The following is a 20,733-nucleotide window of genomic DNA, read 5'->3' as shown; positions in this document are numbered from 1 at the left end:
GAAGACACCAGCTCGGCGGAAAAGAAAAGAAAAGATTAAGGATTGATAGTTTGGTGAATCCCTCAGGATCTTTGATCATGAGGGATTGCTGCTTTATTTATTTTGTTACTTAGACATCTCTGCCATCACCTTTATATAAGGGGACAACACTGTTAACCAAGGGGGACATATATACTTTTATGTAATTTTCTGTAAAAGATCAACTTTGATCATCGAGTCTCGTTAAGAACTGGTTCATTGTACTTTTGTCTTATGTGTTAATATAAACTTGGTGATTACCATATCTCTGCATCTGGATTAACTCAAAGCGGTGTACCCTTGAGGCTAAGGGCCCGGCCCGGAGGACACTTGCTTCTGTACCACTACAATTTGATTTCTGCGTGGTTTGCTTATTGTTGTTATCTGGTAATCTGATATGCTTTATGAATCGCCATTACATGCTCTGTTAAGATTAATTCATTAAGGTTTTTACAGATAGAATTGTGTATTGACTCTGCATTATATTACTGATCCTTTCAGAGTTGATTGAATGATTATTAGTCTTGGCCGAATATTATTACTATCTCGTTACAGAGCTCTTGTACTGAACATTTACGTCATAGATTCATTCGAAGTCGTATTCAGAAATAATGTTGTTAAATTAAGATTGATCAGATTACTATTCCAGTGTGTTACGTGTGTATGATCTATTGGTGCTGTTCCATAATTTATCAATAGTTAGTGCTGTTCCATTAGTGAATTCTGCTTGATTTTCTTTAAGAGTGAGAGATTGATATTTGATTGTGAAGAGTGCATTTGGGTTAATAGATTAAGTTTGGTTATGACTCGCGAGACTTAGTTGTTTGATTGCTGTTCCATTTTATTATTGCTGTTCCATTTCAGATTTACCGTTCAATTCTTTATTTGTTGTTCCATTTTGCTATTTGCAGTTCCATTTACTTGCATTTGTTATTTTGGTGTGAGAGACGATCCAAGACCGTAGTGAGCTTCGGCATTCACTGCCTCGCTCCCAGACCCGTGATCCATGCTCTAATTTCCTTTCCATCAGTTTCCAAAGGGATGGGCTATTGCTGCCGAACCCTTGACTGGTAATTTACTTGGTTTTCTGAATGTGTGATTTTCCTCGCTTTTATTTCTTTTCCGTCAGTTTCCAAAGGGATGGGTTATCGTCACTGAACCCTTGACTGATCAGTTGCCTAGTTTTAAGAGTGCGTGCTTTAGTCATTTGAAGTAACTTAGTTATAGGGAAGCATCCGTTTACTCTTGTATTTTTGTAGAACGCTGTACTACTAGCATTACTCTGACAAATAGCCTCAGATTGAGTCACTCTTTGTAATAACCAAACGGTCCCGGATTGACATATTAATGTGAGATAATTAGAGGTGAAAGAGACCCTTTTTATAGCTCCACATTTTGGTGCCGTTGCTGGGGAAAGAGTGTAGCCATTTGTTTTTTTCAGAGTAGTGTACGAACCTGCTAGGGGAGAGTTGGATTTTAAAAACGGAAGGTAAGAACCTACGTGCGGAGCATGTAAAAGCCCTGCTCCACTTTCCGCTTTCCTAACAGATTTGTTTTTACTTTGTTTGAATAGAATTTGGTAGTTTATTTGAGTGCATGACTAAGCAGAAAAAACCAGAAAAGAATATCAAACCTCCATCCAAACCCAAAAAAGTTAAGGGGCCAGTGACCCTTGGCCGAACGACCTTCATAGACGAAATCTATAGGAAAACAGAATCTCAGCCATCAGTAGGCCCTAGGAAAATCATTTCTAAACAACCTACTAGTTCCCTTCAGGCCACAGGATCACCATCTGTAGCCTTTGCTGAGGTGCATAGTCAAACTGAAGAGCAGGACTTTCAAGAAATTGAAAATTCTACTCCAGAACTATTGCAAGAAGGGAATTTCAGCAACTTTTGTGAAGGAGAAGGAGAAACAGGGGAAACTGAGGAACCAAAATCTCCTATTGAAACAAATCAGCCATTAAATAGCCCAGATAAGGGGAGTGCTGCAAAAATCATTGTTGAAGGAATCCAATCTCCTCAGACATCAGGTATTCTCATTATCCCAGATAAAGGAAGTGCTATTAAAACTACCCCTATCAAAATTGTTCCCTCTCAACCTAGGAATACCCTCCTAGATATCCCAGAAGGTTATTGGCATATATTCGATCCTATGGCTCAGAATCAGCCAAATGCTCAAACCTCTACATTACAATATCCTATAGTGGATTCTGCAGCAAATGCGCCCATGAAAGCTATTCCTCTTCAGCATATCCCTACCTTTCATGGTCTCACATCAGAAGATCCGGATGCATTTTTATTCGAATTCGATGTGTTATGCAGGGGATATGATTACACCACCGATCCCTCTACATTAAAAGGGGCTGCTTTAAGATGGTTCATGGGACTAGGTGGTGGGGTTATCAACAATTGGGATCAAATGAAAGAATCCTTCCTAAAGAAATGTCAGGATTATTGTAGGTCCAGAGAATTAAAAGACGAAATATTTCAAATGACAGCCAAACCGAATGAGACATTAGAGGAATATGTGGAACACTTTCAGTACAATCTACAAAGATCCCCTTATGCATCACTACGTTTACCTGATAATGTATTAAAAACTGCATTGATAAGGGGTATGAAGGAACAATGGATAGAAACATTAAACATCATGGGAAAAGGGGATATTTATCAAGAGAATTTTGCTGACATCATTGACTTATGTATCAGGAGTTCGAGAGGCAGCACAAGAATAAAACCGGCAGAATATGATCGGTTTGCAAGAGATAACAAAGTATCAACAGAAGGAGTAACACGTGTAGAAATTGGAAATTTATTAGAAAATTTTAAAACTGATATTCTGGGGACACTAACTACACAACTTGATATTGTGCAGGCTAGACAGAAGCAGATGGAGGCAGAACAGAATTTGGCGATCTTCTGTCCCCGATGCAGGAAAAAACATAGCCACAAAGAATGTCCGTTGGATACAGTTCAAACATGCGCCATCTGTACAAAAGATCACCTTACAGAGAGCTGCCCCTCACTTCCTGGATTGAAAGCGGTATATAAGGAAGTAGAAGAAGAACCAGAATCGGTGTACTTGATCAACCAGCGTCGCCAGTGGCAGCCGAGACAATCTGGTATGTTTCCAGACCCAACCTCTTCTTTTCAGCCTCCACAGTGTAATGCTCAACAATATGGTATGTGGCAAAACCAGTCTCAACCCCCATTTTCAAACTGGTCACCACAATTGTTTCCTTCTTCAAACCCATGGCTGAATCAGACAAGCCAATCTGGTTGGCGGAATTTTCCTTACACTCCACCATATTGGAAAAATGGCCCATATCCTCCACAATGGACTCCCCCTACTTCACAAAGTTCACCCTGGCAGACAAACTGGCAAAGACCGATGCACCAGCCAGCAGGAACTATTCCGCTCCCTCAACCTACTCTGCCAGCCTTACAACAAAATCCCCAGTGTAATTTAAGACCGCAACTCCTAACTCAACCCAATCCCAATCCAAATAACAGACCGGTCCAATTTCTCCAAATCATTGAATCACCAGAAATAGGACCCGACCTGAGGGAGTGCAATGATCTTCAGTTAAGATCTGGACGTATAATTGGAACTGAGGGAGATAAAACAGTTCATATTGAAGATCAGTTACCTAGAGAACAACAGTCACAACAAGAGGATGTAAACAAGCAACAGACTTATAATCAGGCAACCACATCCTCTCCTCCATTCCCAGAACGATTAGTCATACCTCGACCCATACAATATCCCGACTTTGACATTCTGGGAGAATTACAAAATCTGTACATAAAAATCCCATTCCTCCAAGCCGTTCAAGACATTCCTATATATGCAAAAACTATCAAAGAATTGTGCATCAAGAAACCAAGTTGGAATATAACAACTAATCCAAGGGTCCAAGTAGTCGGTACTTTATCTGATTTACTGTCCGGGAAAGAAACACCTATTAAATATGAAGACCCAGGAAATCCAATTGTAACTGTTCAAATTTATGGTCAGACTCTGTCTAATGCCTTAGTCGATCTAGGAGCTGCAATTAATATTTTAACAACCGCTACTTGCCAAAAGCTTGGCATTACATCTGTAGAACCCACTTCTACTCTGTTAGAATTAGCTGACCGATCTGTGGTGAGACCAGAGGGGACTCTACATGATGTCATGGTCTCTGTAGACTCTTGGGAATATCCAACCGATTTCCTGATAATCAATCCAAAAACCCGACTTGATGGACACCCGCTAATTCTAGGTAGACCTTGGCTCGCCACTGCCGATGCTTACATTGGTTGCCGGTAGGGAAATATGATTATAACCAGAGGACCGAATATCAAAAATTTAGTTTTATATCCTCCAGCGCAGCCAAGTGTCACAGTAATCAAAACTAATAAACACCCTGTATCATACCTTACTGATAACATTAGATCTCCATTGACTATACAAGAGGCACTTGATTTTAAAGATCAAACAGAAGATGATGCCATTAATAATTTTATCAGTCAAACTGAATCTAGATCCCGCGCAGAGTGTCAGATGATAGAAGCAGCATTTGATAATGAATTAGAAGAAGATCCTCTGAAAGATACACATGACCAAACGATACCCGTTACTTCTGTTACAAATAGTAAAATTGTGGAAATTGAACCGGGAAAAACTTTAAACATTAATGCCAACCTCACACCTGAACAAGAAACGAAGCTCATCCATCTGTTAACAAAATATCAAGAAGCATTTGCATGGGATTACCCTGATATGAAAGGAATTGATCCCCAATTATGTACACACCACATTTATATAGAAAAAGATGCCAGACCTGTTCGTCAGCCGCAAAGAAGACTTAATCCTCATCTAAAGGATGTGGTAAAAGCTGAACTTCAGAAACTTTCTGATAGTAAATGGGTCTCTCCGCTTGTGGTGGTACCAAAAAAGAATGGAAAATGGAGAATTTGTGTGGATTACAGGGAACTAAATAAAGCAACACAAAAAGATCATTTTTCTCTCCCATTCATAGAACAAGTATTAGATACTTTAGCAGGAAAGAAATTCTTTTCTTTCCTGGATGGCTTCAGTGGATACAATCAGATTGAGATTGCCCCTGAAGACCAGGACAAAACTACTTTTACTTGTCCTTGGGGAACATTTGCCTATCGAGTTCTACCCTTTGGCCTATGTAATGCTCCTGCCACATTCCAAAGGGCTATCCTTAGCATTTTTGTAGATTTAATAAATGATGGACTTGAAGTATATATGGATGATTTTACACCATATGGAGATGATTTTGATCCAGCACTAGACACCCTAGAAAAAGTCCTACAGCGCTGCATTGCTACCAGGCTTTGTTTAAGCCACGAAAAATGCTACATGATGATGACCGAAGGACTTATCCTAGGACACTATGTTTCAGCAGCCGGCATTCAGGTAGACCCGGCTAAAATTCAAATACTTTTGCTTATTCCCACTCCTACTACTCAAACAGAGGCACGCAACTTTCTTGGATTTTCTGGTTATTATAGACGATTTATAGAACATTATTCGCACATTGCTGCACCTTTATATGCACTAACTGGTAACGTTGATTTTCTTTGGACAGAAAAATGTGACCGTGCTTTCGAGGATCTAAAGAAGCTCGTATCTACAGCCCCAGTCCTTCGAGGACCAAACTGGGATTTACCATTCCAGATATCATCTGATGCCTCAGATATAGCCATTGGCGCAGTCCTTGGGCAGGAAGAAGATAAAAAACCATATGCCATCTATTACATCAGCAAAAATTTATCCCCTGCTGAATTAAATTACACTGTTACTGAAAAAGAATTCCTAGCTATGATACATGCTGTCAATAAGTTTAGACATTATATTACAGGCTATCCTGTTATTTTATATACAGATCATTCTGCCATCAAATATTTAGCAAATAAGCCTGTCAGAAATTCTAGAGTAACTAGATGGTTGATTTTATTGCGGGAATTCGACATCACAATCAAGGACCGGTCTGGCAAAGAAAACCCTGTAGCCGATTTTCTCTCAAGAATACCAAAGCCAATCGATGCAGCAGCAGTTGAAGATCAATTTCCAGATGAGCACCTGTTTGCTGTTGCTGTTCAAACACCCTGGTATGCTGATGTTGCCAATTACCTTGCAGTAGGTAAGCTACCAAAACACTTAACCCCTAATGAGCGCAAGCAGATTGTTCATAAGAGTACTCGATTTTCGTGGATTGGGGGCTATTTTTTTCACACAGGGGCAGACATGCATATCAGGAGATGTGTTCGAGAAGATGAAATCTTTGACATCGTAAAAGCCTGTCATGATGGACCATGTAGTGGACACTTTGCTGAGCGTAGAACTGGACATAAAGTATTGCAGACAGGATACTACTGGCCCACGATTTTCAAAGATGCAAAGAAATTTGTCCAAGCCTGTGACAGCTGCCAGCGAGCAGGACGACCTGGTCAAGCTGACGAGATGCCTCTGAAGCCACAATTAGTCATTGAACCATTCGAGCGATGGGCTCTTGATTTCGTTGGCCCCATCAACCCATCATCAAATCAGAAAACATATATCTTGGTGGCAACAGAATATGTCACCAAATGGGTTGAGGCAGAAGCATTGCCAAGAGCCACAGAGGATTCTGTAATACAGTTCCTGTTCCATCTATTTGTACGTTATGGCCTTCCAAGGGAAATAATTACAGATGGAGGACCACAATTTGTTGGAAATAAATTAGCTGCAACACTCAATAATTATCACGTCCAGCATAAAATTACTACTCCATATCACCCACAGGCGAATGGGCAGGTAGAAAGCAGCAATAAGATAATAGAATCAATCCTAACGAAAACTATTGCATCACATAGGCGTGATTGGGCTGCTAGACTACCCGAAGCACTGTGGGCTTACAGAACAACATGGAGAAGCACCACTGGTTACTCACCTTATCAATTAGTGTTTGGAAAACAACCTATTTTTCCCATAGAATTTGAAATCCAGACCTTACGAACTGCACAGGAAGTTGGCCTAGATCTAAGCGAGGCACAAATTAATCGACTACAGCAGATCAACGAATTGGATGAAATTAGACTCTCTGCACTACAAAATACAGCACTAATTCAACAACAGCGGGCTAAATGGCATGATGCGCTCATCAAAAACAAAGTCTTTCATGAGGGAGACTGGGCTCTGTTATACGACTCTCGATTTCAGGACTTCCCTGGGAAACTCCAGACTCGTTGGTTGGGACCATATGAAATCCAGAAGGTGCATGACAATGGGACCATCACGTTAATCACCATTGACGGTTCTGGATACACCTTCAAAGTGAACGGCCACCGAGTTCGTCTCTATCGCAAACCACTTACTCGGGAGTCCTTCTGCCAACAGCTACGTCGAGACACTGATATGGAGATTTTAGGAGAGGAAGAGAAATCTTCCTCACCTATAATTCATTAAGGAATTCATTCTTTTCTTTACAGTTTGTACATAAGTTTTTTTTTCAAGACGTTCTTGTATATATGTTTGAACTCAATGATTTTTGCTTTCTCAAAATTTTGATTTTTGCCGTTCCGATTCTAAAAGAACGACGTTTGCATGTTTTGCTGTTCCTTTTCAAAAGGAACAACATTCTGGATTTTCTGCTGTTCCTTTTCAAAAGGAACAACATTCTTGATTTTCTGATTTCTGCTGTTCCTTTTCAAAAGGAACAGCACTTTCGATTTTTGCTGTTCCTTTTTCAAAGGAACAACATCTTTGATTTTCTGCTGTTCCTTTTCCAAAGGAACAACATCTTTGATTTTCTGCTGTTCCTTTTCCAAAGGAACAGCATTTTTGATTTTCTACTGTTCCTTCTCCAAAAGAACAGCATCTTTGATTTCTGTTGTTCCTTTTCCAAAAGGAACGGCTTTACTTGTTCTGCTGTTCCTTTTCTAAAGGAACATCATTTTGGATTTTTGCTGTTCCTTTTTCAAAAGGAATGGCGCTGCGGTGTGTTTGCTGTCCCTTTTCTAAAGGCACAACATATTTTGATTTCTGCTGTTCCTTTTCCAAAGGAACGACATTTTTGCCTCTTTTGTTGTTCCTTTTCCGAAGGAACAACACTTTTGGTCGTTGCTGTTCCTTTTTCAAAGGAACGACATTTTGAGTGTTTTTCATAGCATTTTTTTATTTTTTGCTGTTCCTTTTTTTAAAAGGAACGGCATTTGCATTTGCATTCTTCGTCTTTTTCCAAGAGGAACACCGCTAGCATACTTTTGCTCTCCTTGTGAAACAACTTACTCCTTTTGCTGATCTCAATAAGAGGATGCTTCTTGCCCATATTCTTTCAAGTCTTTAAAATACAGCTATGCACTTATGCAATGAATATAAAATCACAACATACCGAAATCCGCAAATCATAAATCGCTATATTTATAAGGCTCTGCATTAGTAAGAGGACAAAAGGAAGGATATACTTATTTCTTATCTTTTGTTGTCATTGTTTTACTAATTTTGCTTTGATTGGTTATCTTTATCATGATGATCCCTTTAACTCTCTTTGATTATTATTTAGGAATAAGAGCAATGGGCTTATATCTTCCTATTGAGATGATAAGACTTCTTCCACCATTCCTACTCTTAAGGAGTGTTGAACCACCCTTTGTGTATAAATAAGGAAAAGACTCTATGAAAAAGAAAAATGTGCGTGAACATGATTTATGAGATGTCAAATGCAGGATAGGGGGTCTCATCAAGAGCCAGCCTACCATGATCATGAGGATGAAAGTGAAGTGGAATTCCCACTATGGCCACCACACCAGGGATATGGTCCAAAAGGTATATCAAAAAATCGAACCTTGGAACAGGAGGTCTCATCACGAGCCAACCTGTCCACGTTTCACTCCTTCCTCGTGAATGGCATTATGGTTAATTGGTCATCAAGCCAGCATAATGGTCTACATTTTGACATAACAACATTCCTAAGTATACACAAAGGATCATGGTTCCAGGGGTGAAAAAAAAACAACTTTGCCAAGGTTATGGACACCTGTTGGCAGCAGAGCACTGTTAATGGTATTGAAGTCACATTAGTTATTCCAATGGGTAAGATACTAATAATCTTTTGTTTCTTATATCCTAAGGAACTAATCATATATTATTTCCCGATTTATACATCGCATGAACATTTATTACCACCAATCATGGCAAAGGAAGTGACAATGACCACTTGAGATTTGGCAAGTACGATAGACGTCCTATCCCCCAGCCTCATATCATATCACAGCAGCCTCTTACGTAATATGCGATCAACTCTCTGCCTCAATTTCGGTAATTCGTTGTCTTTCTAAACATGGCATAATTTCATACGCTGTTCCTTTAAGACTTGGTTGCAGATCGGGTGCTGCTCCTTTATTTGACGGCTGGGACAGCCTATCACATTCTCGGGGGGAGGTTAACCTCATTATTCCCTGAACTACGTGTCAGCCCACTATTCGGGAAAGATAGCGTACGACGGTATGGCATGGCTTAACAGCATGACATTTCTATTTTTACGCAAGTTGCTGCTCATAATCCATTTCTGTTGCATACTCTGTGTTTTTTTTTCAAAGCTTGCGATTAGCACCCTCTCTGTGTTTCAAACAGCACAAGCAGTTGCTGTTCTATTGAGGATCTACAGTGAAACCATGGGAGGAAGGGCAATTAGAAGCGAACCTCAGAAGTTGACAGTCTCCGCTGCTGCCCGGGAGATCCTGGAAAGAGCAGGGTGGCTGAATTATCTCAGTCACCTACAGGAGTCTAATGAAATAGTAGCGATGGAATTTTTGCAGAACCTGCAGGAGAACCACTCCACAGTAAGGGGGAAGCGGATAGCGGTCACCGACGATATAATTGCAGAAGTCTCGGGACTACCAGCCACCGGACCAGTATGGACACTAAAGAAGGAAAGATTACAGAAGATCATCGAAATTTTCCAGGACGAAGGCCAGAGCTTGACAATCAAGGGGAAGGGAGTTCTGCCAGCAACCCTTGGAGAACCCTGGATCGAATTAGCAAAGACAGTTCAGAGTTACATTACCTGCGAGGGGAGGAAAGACGTGGTAAGGCCACGACATCTTAAACTCTTAGCTGTTTTAAAACAAAAATGCTCTGTAAATCTACCTGCACTTCTGAATTCATTACTGCATGATGCTGCACGAAGCCTAAAAAAGGCACAACATGTAGAGTCAGTCGTCAGTCACCATGGACTAATTCGATTAGTAGTTAGTCATAGTCTTACCCAGTAGCAGAGCAGCTGGGATGAATTGATTGTAATGATTGAGGGGGGAGTGACAGCACCATCCCCAAAACGTAAACATTCTACAAGCACACCAGAACGTCCGGAAAAACACAGAGAATTGGTAAAACAAAAACATGTTGCTAGTGCATCTAAACCACCAGAAATACACCAGAAATCGGCAAAGCGTAAGCATGCCACCGATACACCCGAACAGCCAGAAAGGCCCAGAAAATCAGCCCGGTTAGCTCGAATAAGAGGAAGGCTAGAAAAGCTTCAGGAAAGCACCAGCCAGCCAGTGGTAATTGAGGACGAGCAACCCTCACAACTAGAAGTAGAGATAGAACAGTCTGAAAAGGAGGCTGAGCAATCTGAAGAGAGGGCCGAGCACTCCGAAGAAGAAAATGAGGAAGCAGCTGAGCATTCGGAGACAGAAATAGAAGCTGAGCATTCCGAGGAAGAAACTGAGCAATCCAAGCAGGAGGAGGAAATGGGACAGCAGGAAGGTAGCCCACCACAAGACCCAGTGGGAGAAGACGAATTGGCTGCAGTTTTGGCCAATATGGGTGAGTATGGCCAACCTTCCAGTCCAGCAGACCTCCACGACAAACCCCAAGAAGAAAATGCATCTGAAAAATCACATGCAGTAGAGGCAGAAGAAGGAAAGCTGCCTGATGAAGCAGAGATAAGAGATACTGAACGGGAACAATCTGTTCCCAAGTCACCAGAGGAAATTCCGGAGGGAGTAGGAGCAGAACAAGAAGTTGTCTAGGAAGAGACGGGACCACCTAAGGTTCCTACCCCAGAACAGCTAGAGCAGAACAACGAGGAAGTACCCCAGGAGAAAGATCCAGAGACTAGTCCAGACCGCAGTAGACAACCTGCTGTCCCTTCTAATGAAACGCTGGAAATTAAGAAATTGTGAAAGGAACGGCAGAAATTATTGAATACAATAGCCCAGCTCCGACAGCAAATTAGAATTCTGAAAGCAAACCAGAAGGTAAGGAAGACCGCAGGGAAGAAAAAGAGGGCCATTGCAGTCAAAACCCGCAAGGCAAAAAGGCGAAGGACCAACGATCGCCCTGCTGTTCCAAACCCTGCTGAAGAACAGACTGTTGTTCCAAATGATGTTGAGGAACAGACTGCTGTTCCATTTGAAAAGGAACAGCAGCAAGCTGATATTCGTGTTAAAAAAGAAAAGGAGAACAAGGAAATCCAGACAGAGGCACCATCCTCAGGGGTAATAAGGGTTTTGAACTCCAAACAGCGTAATAAGAAAGTTCAGGTAAAACTCCCGACCTCCACTAACCTATGGAAAAAAGATCCGAAGCCAAGAACCTTGCATAAGATGATGAAGCAAGCCCAGCAAGAAGCTGAACAACTTAGAGAGCAAACGGTCCCCCGTGAGAAATATGAAGAGTTACAGCAGCAACTAAGGAACGTCAATCAATCCGAAAGCCAGGCCTTTGAAGGGTGGCGAAAGGAATAAGAGAAAGTTGCAAAGGTAACCCGTAGGCTAGATATTGTTATCAAGCAGATGGATACCTTGTGTTCTTTATACAATGACGTTTTAGCATGTAGGGCCCCTGCCAAAAACTATGCTTTGTTTTTACTAGAACGATATTTACAATTAAAAATAAAAGTTGTTAAAGCAGGCGCCCCTATACAAATCAACACTGTCAATGACTTTATAGACTGTTGTAAACATTATGGGGTGAAGGTCTAGAGATTGCTGTGTGAATTTTATTTGCATAACCTCGTGCTAGATTAGGAGACTGAATTGAACCCTGGTCCTTTTGTTGGGGACATTCAGTTGCAAGCATTCATCTCATTCGGGGTTAATCAGATTAAATGGCTCAAAGCCTATAACACTTTCCAGAGGCAGGAAAATGGCCTAGACTTATGGGTAAGAGCTGAACCTAGGGACCCAGTGCGGTTATGGAAAGCACATAGAACTCCGGGTGTCATTGAAACGTTAGGACCTATGCATGAGGCACTCATTCGACAAAGTTTAGAGTATTTTCTTTCCATCAAAGACCTCGCCATTGATGCAGCCAAATTTCGGTACCGAATCTCTAATCCAAACATCCAGCTCAGGGAATCGTTTAAGTATGAGAATTTTGAATTAGCTGCCAACCGTTTGAACCTCTATGGCGAGAGCATTTTGAAAGCAGGGCCATCCTGGTTAGGATATAGATTTCGCAGTCCGATTATTTGGCACCCTACACCCGGATATCAAGCCCTGTATGAGATGCCTGAGGGTCAAACAGGTCAGTTCTTTGACTATCTAGTCACTCATCATGGCTGTAGGCCTCCGCATGAGATTCCTTCTCCAACCTATTCTCTCACTGCCTTGCATGTCAACTACAATGTTTTCATGAGGGCATGAAACAGGGTAAGCAGGGGGGTGTGTGGAGTACCAAAAAGGTATGCTTTTGATGATCATTTCAATAGCTTTTCAGTAGAATTTGTAAACCTTTTTGCATCATGAATCTGGAAAACAATAAAGAATTATAATAAAACATGTGAATTATATGCAAGACTTAATCACTGATAATTGTTATTCTTCTGTGCAGGAAAGGGTGAAAACGAAGAGTTTCCGTTCCGAAGGAAAAGATAAAGATGAGATAACTGCTGTCCCTTTGAAGGGAAACCAAATGCAAAAAAGGCTAAGCAGATCAGAGAAAATCAGCCCGAAAAAGGAGGAGAAGACACCAGCTCGGCATAAAAGAAAAGAAAAGATTAAGGATTGATAGTTTGGCGAATCCCTCAGGATCTTTGATCCTGAGGGATCGCTGCTTTATTTATTTTGTTACTTAGACATCTCCGCCGTCACCTTTATATAAGGGGACAACACTGTTAACCAAGGGGGACATATATACTTTTATGTAATTTTCTGTAAAAGATCAACTTTGATCATCGAGTCTCGTTAAGAACTGGTTCATTGTACTTTTGTCTTATGTGTTAATATAAACTTGGTGATTACCATATCTCTGCATCTGGATTAACTCAAAGCGGTGTACCCTTGAGGCTAAGGGCCTGGGCCTGGAGGGCACTTGCTTCTGTACCACTACAATTTGATTTCTGCGTGGTTTGCGTATTGTTGTTATCTGGTAATCTGATATGCTTTATGAATTGCCATTACATGCTCTGTTAAGATTAATTCATTAAGGTTTTTACAGACAGAATTGTGTATTGACTCTGCATTATATTACTGATCCTTTCAGAGTTGATTGAATGATTATTAGTCTTGGCCGAATATTATTACTGTCTCGTTACAGAGCTCTTGTACTGAACATTTACGTCATAGATTCATTCGAAGTCGTATTCAGAAATAATGTTGTTAAATTAAGTTTGATCAGATTACTATTCCAGTGTGTTACGTGTGTATGATCTATTGGTGCTGCTCCATAATTTAACAATAGTTAGTGTTGTTCCATTAGTGAAATCTTCTTGATTTGCTTTAAGAGTGAGAGATTGATATTTGATTGTGAAGAGTGCATTTGGGTTAATAGATTAAGTTTGGTTATGACTCGCGAGACTTAGTTGTTCGATTGCTGTTCCATTTTATTATTGCTGTTCCATTTCAGATTTGTCGTTCAATTCTTTATTTGCTGTTCCATTTTGCTATTTGCCGTTCCATTTACTTGCATTTGTTATTTTGGTGTGAGAGACGATCCAAGGCTGTAGTGAGCTTCGACATTCACTGCCTCGCTCCCAGACCCGTGATCCATGCTCTAATTTCCTTTCCATCAGTTTCCAAAGGGATGGCCTATTGCTGCCGAACCCTTGACTGGTAAGTGTCAGGCGGAAAGAGTCGATTGTGCGGACACAACCAACCTCCCTAGGAGCCTAAGACTCTCTAGTGACAAACAAGACAAACAAGAGCAATCCTTCTCTAAACATGCATTTACTATACGGGAAATCAAGTGTTTAGATCCTACCTGTAATCCCACGTTGTTGTAGCAGTCCAGCCTCGCTGATCCGGATGAGCTCCTCCTTCACTTTGAAACCTGCATTCACTAACAATCAAATGATTAAATAACACTTGATAATCTCATAGAATAAAACATATTTAACATATAGACCAAGGAGTACATGAAACAACTCATAAATAACAAGTTATTGAGAAGAATGGACTCATTTGCATTAATAGGAAACAAAAGGAACAATTACAACCTGAGCCTTGGTGTTGTGCAAGTCCCTCCCAGGGTCCATCAAGAGTTCTCCTTTACTTTGACAAAGCTCACCCACTTCCAAATAGAACAAGCAAAGATGGCAATCTCTCCTCACAAGCTTCTAAATGGGAGTCCTAATTCCTGCAGCATCTACCCTTAGAAATGTTTAGCTTCCAACCTCCTCTCCTTCTAGCCCAATGCCTGTATTTATAGTGCTCAAGAGGAAGTTAATCAGGTCCACCATCAATGGGATAATCCCCTCTTTGGATGGGATAGCTCCCTCATTGATGGGATAAGTTCCTCTTTGGTAGGGGTACATGAACCATCTGGAGGCGCTCAATACACGTCGAACAACCTTCTAGAATGCTCTAGAAATGACCACAAGTAACTTTTTAAAGATGAAACTTGCGCATTTTGACCTTTACGGGGGGACGCACCTGGCCCTTTACATACAGAGCGTACAAGGACGCAGCTTTTGTGAGCATTGGATGCGTACCCGCAGGTAAGGTTGAGAGAACCTGCGTACCCAGAGATAAATATATTTATAAAGACTTTCTCTCTTTTTGGAGTTTGACATGGAGAGCAGAGGCATAAGACTTGCCTAAGAGGATAGCATGACTGTTGATAGAGCCATACTAACTGTAAATAGCCATGGTGACATTTTTTAGTGTAACAGATTGCCCACTAAAGTGCGAAGCCTGTAATAGATTAGGGTTTTGTATTATCTAGGAAGGGTGAAGCGCTTTATCATTTCAAGGATTATCTCGTGGAGAGCCTGGTCGGAACCTGCAATTTTCAACACAAAATACATGTATAAGATTATATCATCACTGAGGTAGGCATTCCCATACTCAGATCAAAACTTTAACTAACAGACTAACTACTCTGATACAGGAATGATCTTGCAATACATCACAATCATAGACTTTTGTAGACACAGTATGGGCGCAGCCATCTGTTTATGATTAGTCTACTTAGATAATGAATACAAAACTCCTCGCAGCCTGGATGGTGGAAACTAGATCCAGGGTCTTCATTTCTACTTCCCGAATTGGTACGATTCTAGCCATGCGAATAAATGAGTTGATGTCGAACATGGTAGAAACCACTTGATTACCAGTCGATGATGTAAACTGTTAACAAGTGTGAGAGAGACCACCAGTAATGTCAATGGTTCTCAAAGTACCCAGTACAATCCATGAGATGTGAATGAATGAGTTGATGTCGAACATTTCACGGAATCCTTTGATCGAAAGTCAATGATGTAAACTGACGTCAAAGGCGAGAAACCTGCCATTGATGCATGCAGACTTCAAGGTACTGACGATTTCTAAGTCATCTCTCTAGATAATGTGCTGATGTCGATAGAAAGCGACCCGTTGTAGGCAAGCCCACAACACGAAATCATTGTTCAAGTTGAAGAAATGTTGTTGTAAGGACTGACTCAGGGATGGTCAAATGGATGACAAGTATTTTGCAGATGAAAGTTTTGCTTGCAGACCTCTTGAACACATAACGACACGACAGATGGCTTGGTGATAAACGACTCAAAGTTAATCCCCGGAACCCGGCTGAAGACTTTCAAAGTGGTTTGATCAACTGTGAGGTAAAGGATTTCCCAACCCAGGTGAATGAAAAGTGTCGTGTCCAAGAGTGGTAATAAAGTTTCTTCTGAGACAAAAGATAACAAATAGGCTCATTCTTCTCTCTTTTCCCCCACCATTTCTGGCAAGTACCTCTTTATTTTTAACAAGCTTGAGGAGGATAACATATGCTTGATTATAAGCTCATCCTTCGGATGAGTCCAACCTAGTTTTGATTCGAACCCTAGGAAGGAGTGGTTCGTTCCTGTTTGTAATTGAACAGGTCCCTTACTGTGAAATTTTAACGAGTCCAGTATAGGAGAAACTCGGCGTTTTTCAATTTTAGAGAGTCTGAAAAACTTAAGAAGACTCCAAGTTGAACTTTTTTGTAGATTTGTGTCCCTCAAGCCCGAAAAAGTATAAAATAATACCTGGGGGAACCGCTTGATCTTGCGACCAAGGAGTACTTTCATAATTAGTGCCACTGACCTGAAAAGTAAAAAGCGATCAAGGACACGTTGTTTTATTTCCGTATCGAGTTTGAAACGACAAAAACCCGGCAACCTTTTCCTGTTTTTACGGTCAGAAAAGGGCTATAAGGGGACCGTCTTTTAATTCCGTTTTAACGAGTGTAAAAGAAACGCTCGGCAATCTTTTCATATTTTAGGAGTCAGAAAAGGGCTTAAAAGATTACTCTGATATTTTGGTTCGTGAAAAATGACAATTTTCCCTCTAAATCCCTTTGTCCTGCACAAAAACGACACATTACTCATACCTGTTTAAGATAGGCAAAAATACATTGAAAAATATCCTTCCATGGTGAAAAATGAACAAACCTAGCATTCATTCATCCAAAAAACCTATAAAAAGACTTTTTACCATTTTACTGTTGAGGTTGAAAAAAGGGCTTTTGGCAAGAAACTTCCCGTGGTCGCTGCGGAGAATCCGACCGTCAGAATCGAACGCCGTCTCTTCCAGGTATTTCACAACATCCTCCTCTTCAATTTCATCCGATTAAAATTTTGTTTTAGGTTTTAGTTTTGGTTTTTGGGGGGTTTTAGGTTTTAAAGTCCGCTCTGCGGGGTACGCAGGTGCCCTAAGGGTGACCTGCGTCCCCCGACTTTTTCCCACACAGGAAAAAGGTCGGGGGACGCAGCCCACCTTCAGGCCAGCTGCGTCCCGACGCTCTGTGTCCTAAACGCGGGGTGCGTCCCCCGCGAAGGGCGGAATTTGAAACCCCAAACCCCAAAAATAACCATCTGAATTTTCCCAAACTAATTCTAATCTTTGTTTCTTGGTGTGTAGGGCACTCACCATGTTGGATTGGAGAGAAAGAGAGCACGAGGACGTTGATTTAGCCGCAATTAATCATCAACCTTCCATTGATGCCCTAAAAGCATGCGGACTATATAAATACTGGGCCATACCTGGCATGAGGGCTCAGGTGAGATTCTTGGAGTGGCTGGTTGAGAGATGGAACATTCATGAGCAATGTTTTTACATCAGAGGGCACCAGCTCGAGATAGAGCCCTCTGACATATACTTTCTCACTGGCTTGCCAAATAGGGGCGAGCAACTCAATCTAGCCGGGACTAGGCCGGGTGGCCAATCCCTTGCTAGTCTCCGGGCAGATTGGTGCATACCCAATCAACACCATGCGAAAGGCGTAGAAATCAAACACATCTCTCTGCGTGAACTCAAGGTTATAGCTTTCACGGTTACCAGAATTTGCGGTGCAGCCGCTTTACATATTGCCACCGGGTCCCAAATGCGGATGGCGATTGACTGTTTCCAAGGCACCGTTTTCAACTGGTGTGATGCTGTGTCGACCAATATGAAGGGCCAACTGACTAGGGCAAAGAATGGACAACTGAAGACCTTTGGATATGGGCCTCTAGTTGTGAGCTTTGCCTTAGAGAGAGTTCCGATGCTGATCCCTCAGCAACTCAGTGTTGAAATCTTGGGTCCTCGGGAGCCAAAGCTGATACGATGGGTTACGGTGATGGCCCGGCATCCTGACGAGGGCGCGGCGGTTGTTCGATTCCCTGATAGTTATTTTCACTGGTTAGAGGACTAGGTTTTTTCGATCCAGGACTTTCCGTATGCCGGAGTAGATTTTCGAGGTGATCCGGACATGGTTCTTCCACAGGGAGAACAATGGGACGATAGAGGTACTTTATTTTTCACAAGTTTTCAAATTATATATTTTTTTGTTTTTTATATATATCGTCTCAAAACTGACAGTAAAAATTTTCAAAATGCAGATGTTGGTCCATAGCGCCCAGCCAACCTCCGGCCTTTTGAGAGGAGACATCCAGTTGCACCGGTACCGGCTCCACAGGACGCGGCTGCAGAGTCACTAGCTGAGTTGGAGCAGGATCTAGAGCGTCTGACGGTGGATATACCTGAGACTACTATAGATGATATTCCTATCAGACTTCAGCGCTATGTAGTCGCAGTCCCTGGACCGTTTAGGAGGTTCTTGTGTAAGGTAGCCCGTGCAATGGTGTCGTATAGGGAGCACCACCAGTGATTGGCTAGTCACTTTTGTAGACACATATGACATTTTTGGCTTTTTGTACTTATCATTTTGCCGATCATAAGGTGTTTTTCAACCTATGATCGAAGACGATGTATATTTTTTGACACACTCCTATTTATATATATCACTATTACCGGCTTATCTTGTTTAACATATGTGATGAAATGTTTTTAAATTTACTTGCATGATTATCGTAAATGTCTGTCCAACATTTGAGAAGCAATTGCATCTGCTAATGTATTTAAAGACCTTGGAATATGCTGATATTCAATGTAATCAAATTCACGTTCCAAGAGACGCACTCTCAAAAAACAACCTTAATAACACAGGATTTCTAATGGCATATACTCTATTAAGCTGTAATACAACAAGTTCAGAATCTAACCTCACTATCAAACGTCGAATTCCAAATGAAATAGATTCGGATAATAATTCAACCACTGCACTGTATTCTGCAATGTTGTTCGTTGTTTGACCGAGGCTTACCCCATGCATAGAAACTAACTCGTCAGAGGGCGAATAGATAACCCAAGCTGCGGAAGAGATATTCCGTGTACTACGACAAGCACCATCAGCAAATCCAATGTATGGTTGGAGAGGCGTCGACATCTGCAATATCAAGAGTAAAACTAAGATAAGCCAGAATAACGACGAAAAACACACTCTCTAAGCTAAGCACACTGACTAAACTAACAAAAATACTAGCTAGAAAGAAAACCTAACCTAACTAAAAATTCTCCATACCCACCATTTAAGCATAATACCTCTTTAGGTAAAGTCCATTTCTGGGTTTACCCAAAGAGTCCCCATCAAAATCTACCAGCTCATAAGCCCCTTTTGCTAGCTTTCGCTTTACAATGTAGGGTCCATGCCACATAGGAACGAATTTTCCAGCACCTAGCTTATCGTTAGCTTGATCATATAATAGGACTAGGTCTCCCTCCGAAAAACTTCGAGGGGTCACATTTCTATCATACTGAGCTTTCATTCGCTTCGCGTGAGTCTCGATTGCCAATGCAGCGTCACGTCGAGTCTCATCTAATTTAGCTAAGTATAATAAACGCTTCTCCTCTTCGGAAGTAGCTGGAAGTAATTCGACAACCATTTGAAGTGATGGGATTTCGCATTCAATGGGTAACACAGCTTCCAAGCCATAAACTAGCTGGAAAGGAGTGAACCCTGTTGAAGTTTTCACTGAGTTTCGGTATGCCCATAGCGCTGAAAATAACATGTTATGCCAATTCGACCGATGAATACCAATGGTTCGTCGGATCATGATAACCAGAACTTTGTTGATAGACTCAACCAAACCGTTGGCTTGCGGATAATAAGGAGTAGAGCTATCGTGGCGCAAACCAAGCTGGCTTGTAAGCTCAGTCATCATGATGTTTCGAAAATGGCTCCCATGGTCAGTGATGATTGCTTGTGGGACACCAAACCTAGTTATAATATGATTGAATACGAAAACTGCAGCTGTTTTGCCGCTTGCGTCGAATGTAGGCATCGCCTCGGCCCATTTAGTAAAATAATCAACCGCGAGGATGATATACGCATGCCCCCCGGCCGAGTGAGGGTTACAAGTAATAAAATCGATACCCCATTTGGCGAATGGACCAACGACAATTATAGGGTGGAGAGGAGCTGGTGGTGCGCGCATCTTGCGATCAAACACTTGACAGTTGTGGCACTTCCGGACTGCAATGATACAATCTTTAAACATAGACGGCCAGAAATAGCCAGCGCGCAACACCTTCTGAGCTGTGGCATACCCAGACATATGACCGCCACATGCTCCAGAGTGACAATCATTCAAAACCCTCTCAGCCTCTTCGTGAGTTAAACAACGTCGAAAAACTAAGTCTGCCCCCCGGCGATAAATTGTATCTCCAATAATCTTGTATTGCTGGGATTGAAACCGAATTTTTCGACGTTCCGACTTTGAAGCTTCAGGCCGAAAGGTTTGGGTTTGGAGATAGATGATTATATCCCCGTACCACGGATCTAAAGTACTGATAAGAAACAAAGATTCATCCGCAATGGACTCCTCTGCCACAGTCTCTGTGTCAGCACGCGGGAAATCACACATCAATTCTGCAAAAACTAAGGATTTCTTAGACTTGGACTTCTCAAACTCCAAGTCGAACTCTTGCA

This window comes from Pinus tabuliformis, chromosome X (genome assembly GCF_031772625.1).
Source record: "Pinus tabuliformis cultivar Carrire ecotype Pingquan chromosome X, CPIR1, whole genome shotgun sequence".
In the NCBI taxonomy this organism is placed as follows: Eukaryota; Viridiplantae; Streptophyta; class Pinopsida; order Pinales; family Pinaceae; genus Pinus; species Pinus tabuliformis.
Note: the sequence above shows the minus strand (reverse complement) of the source record.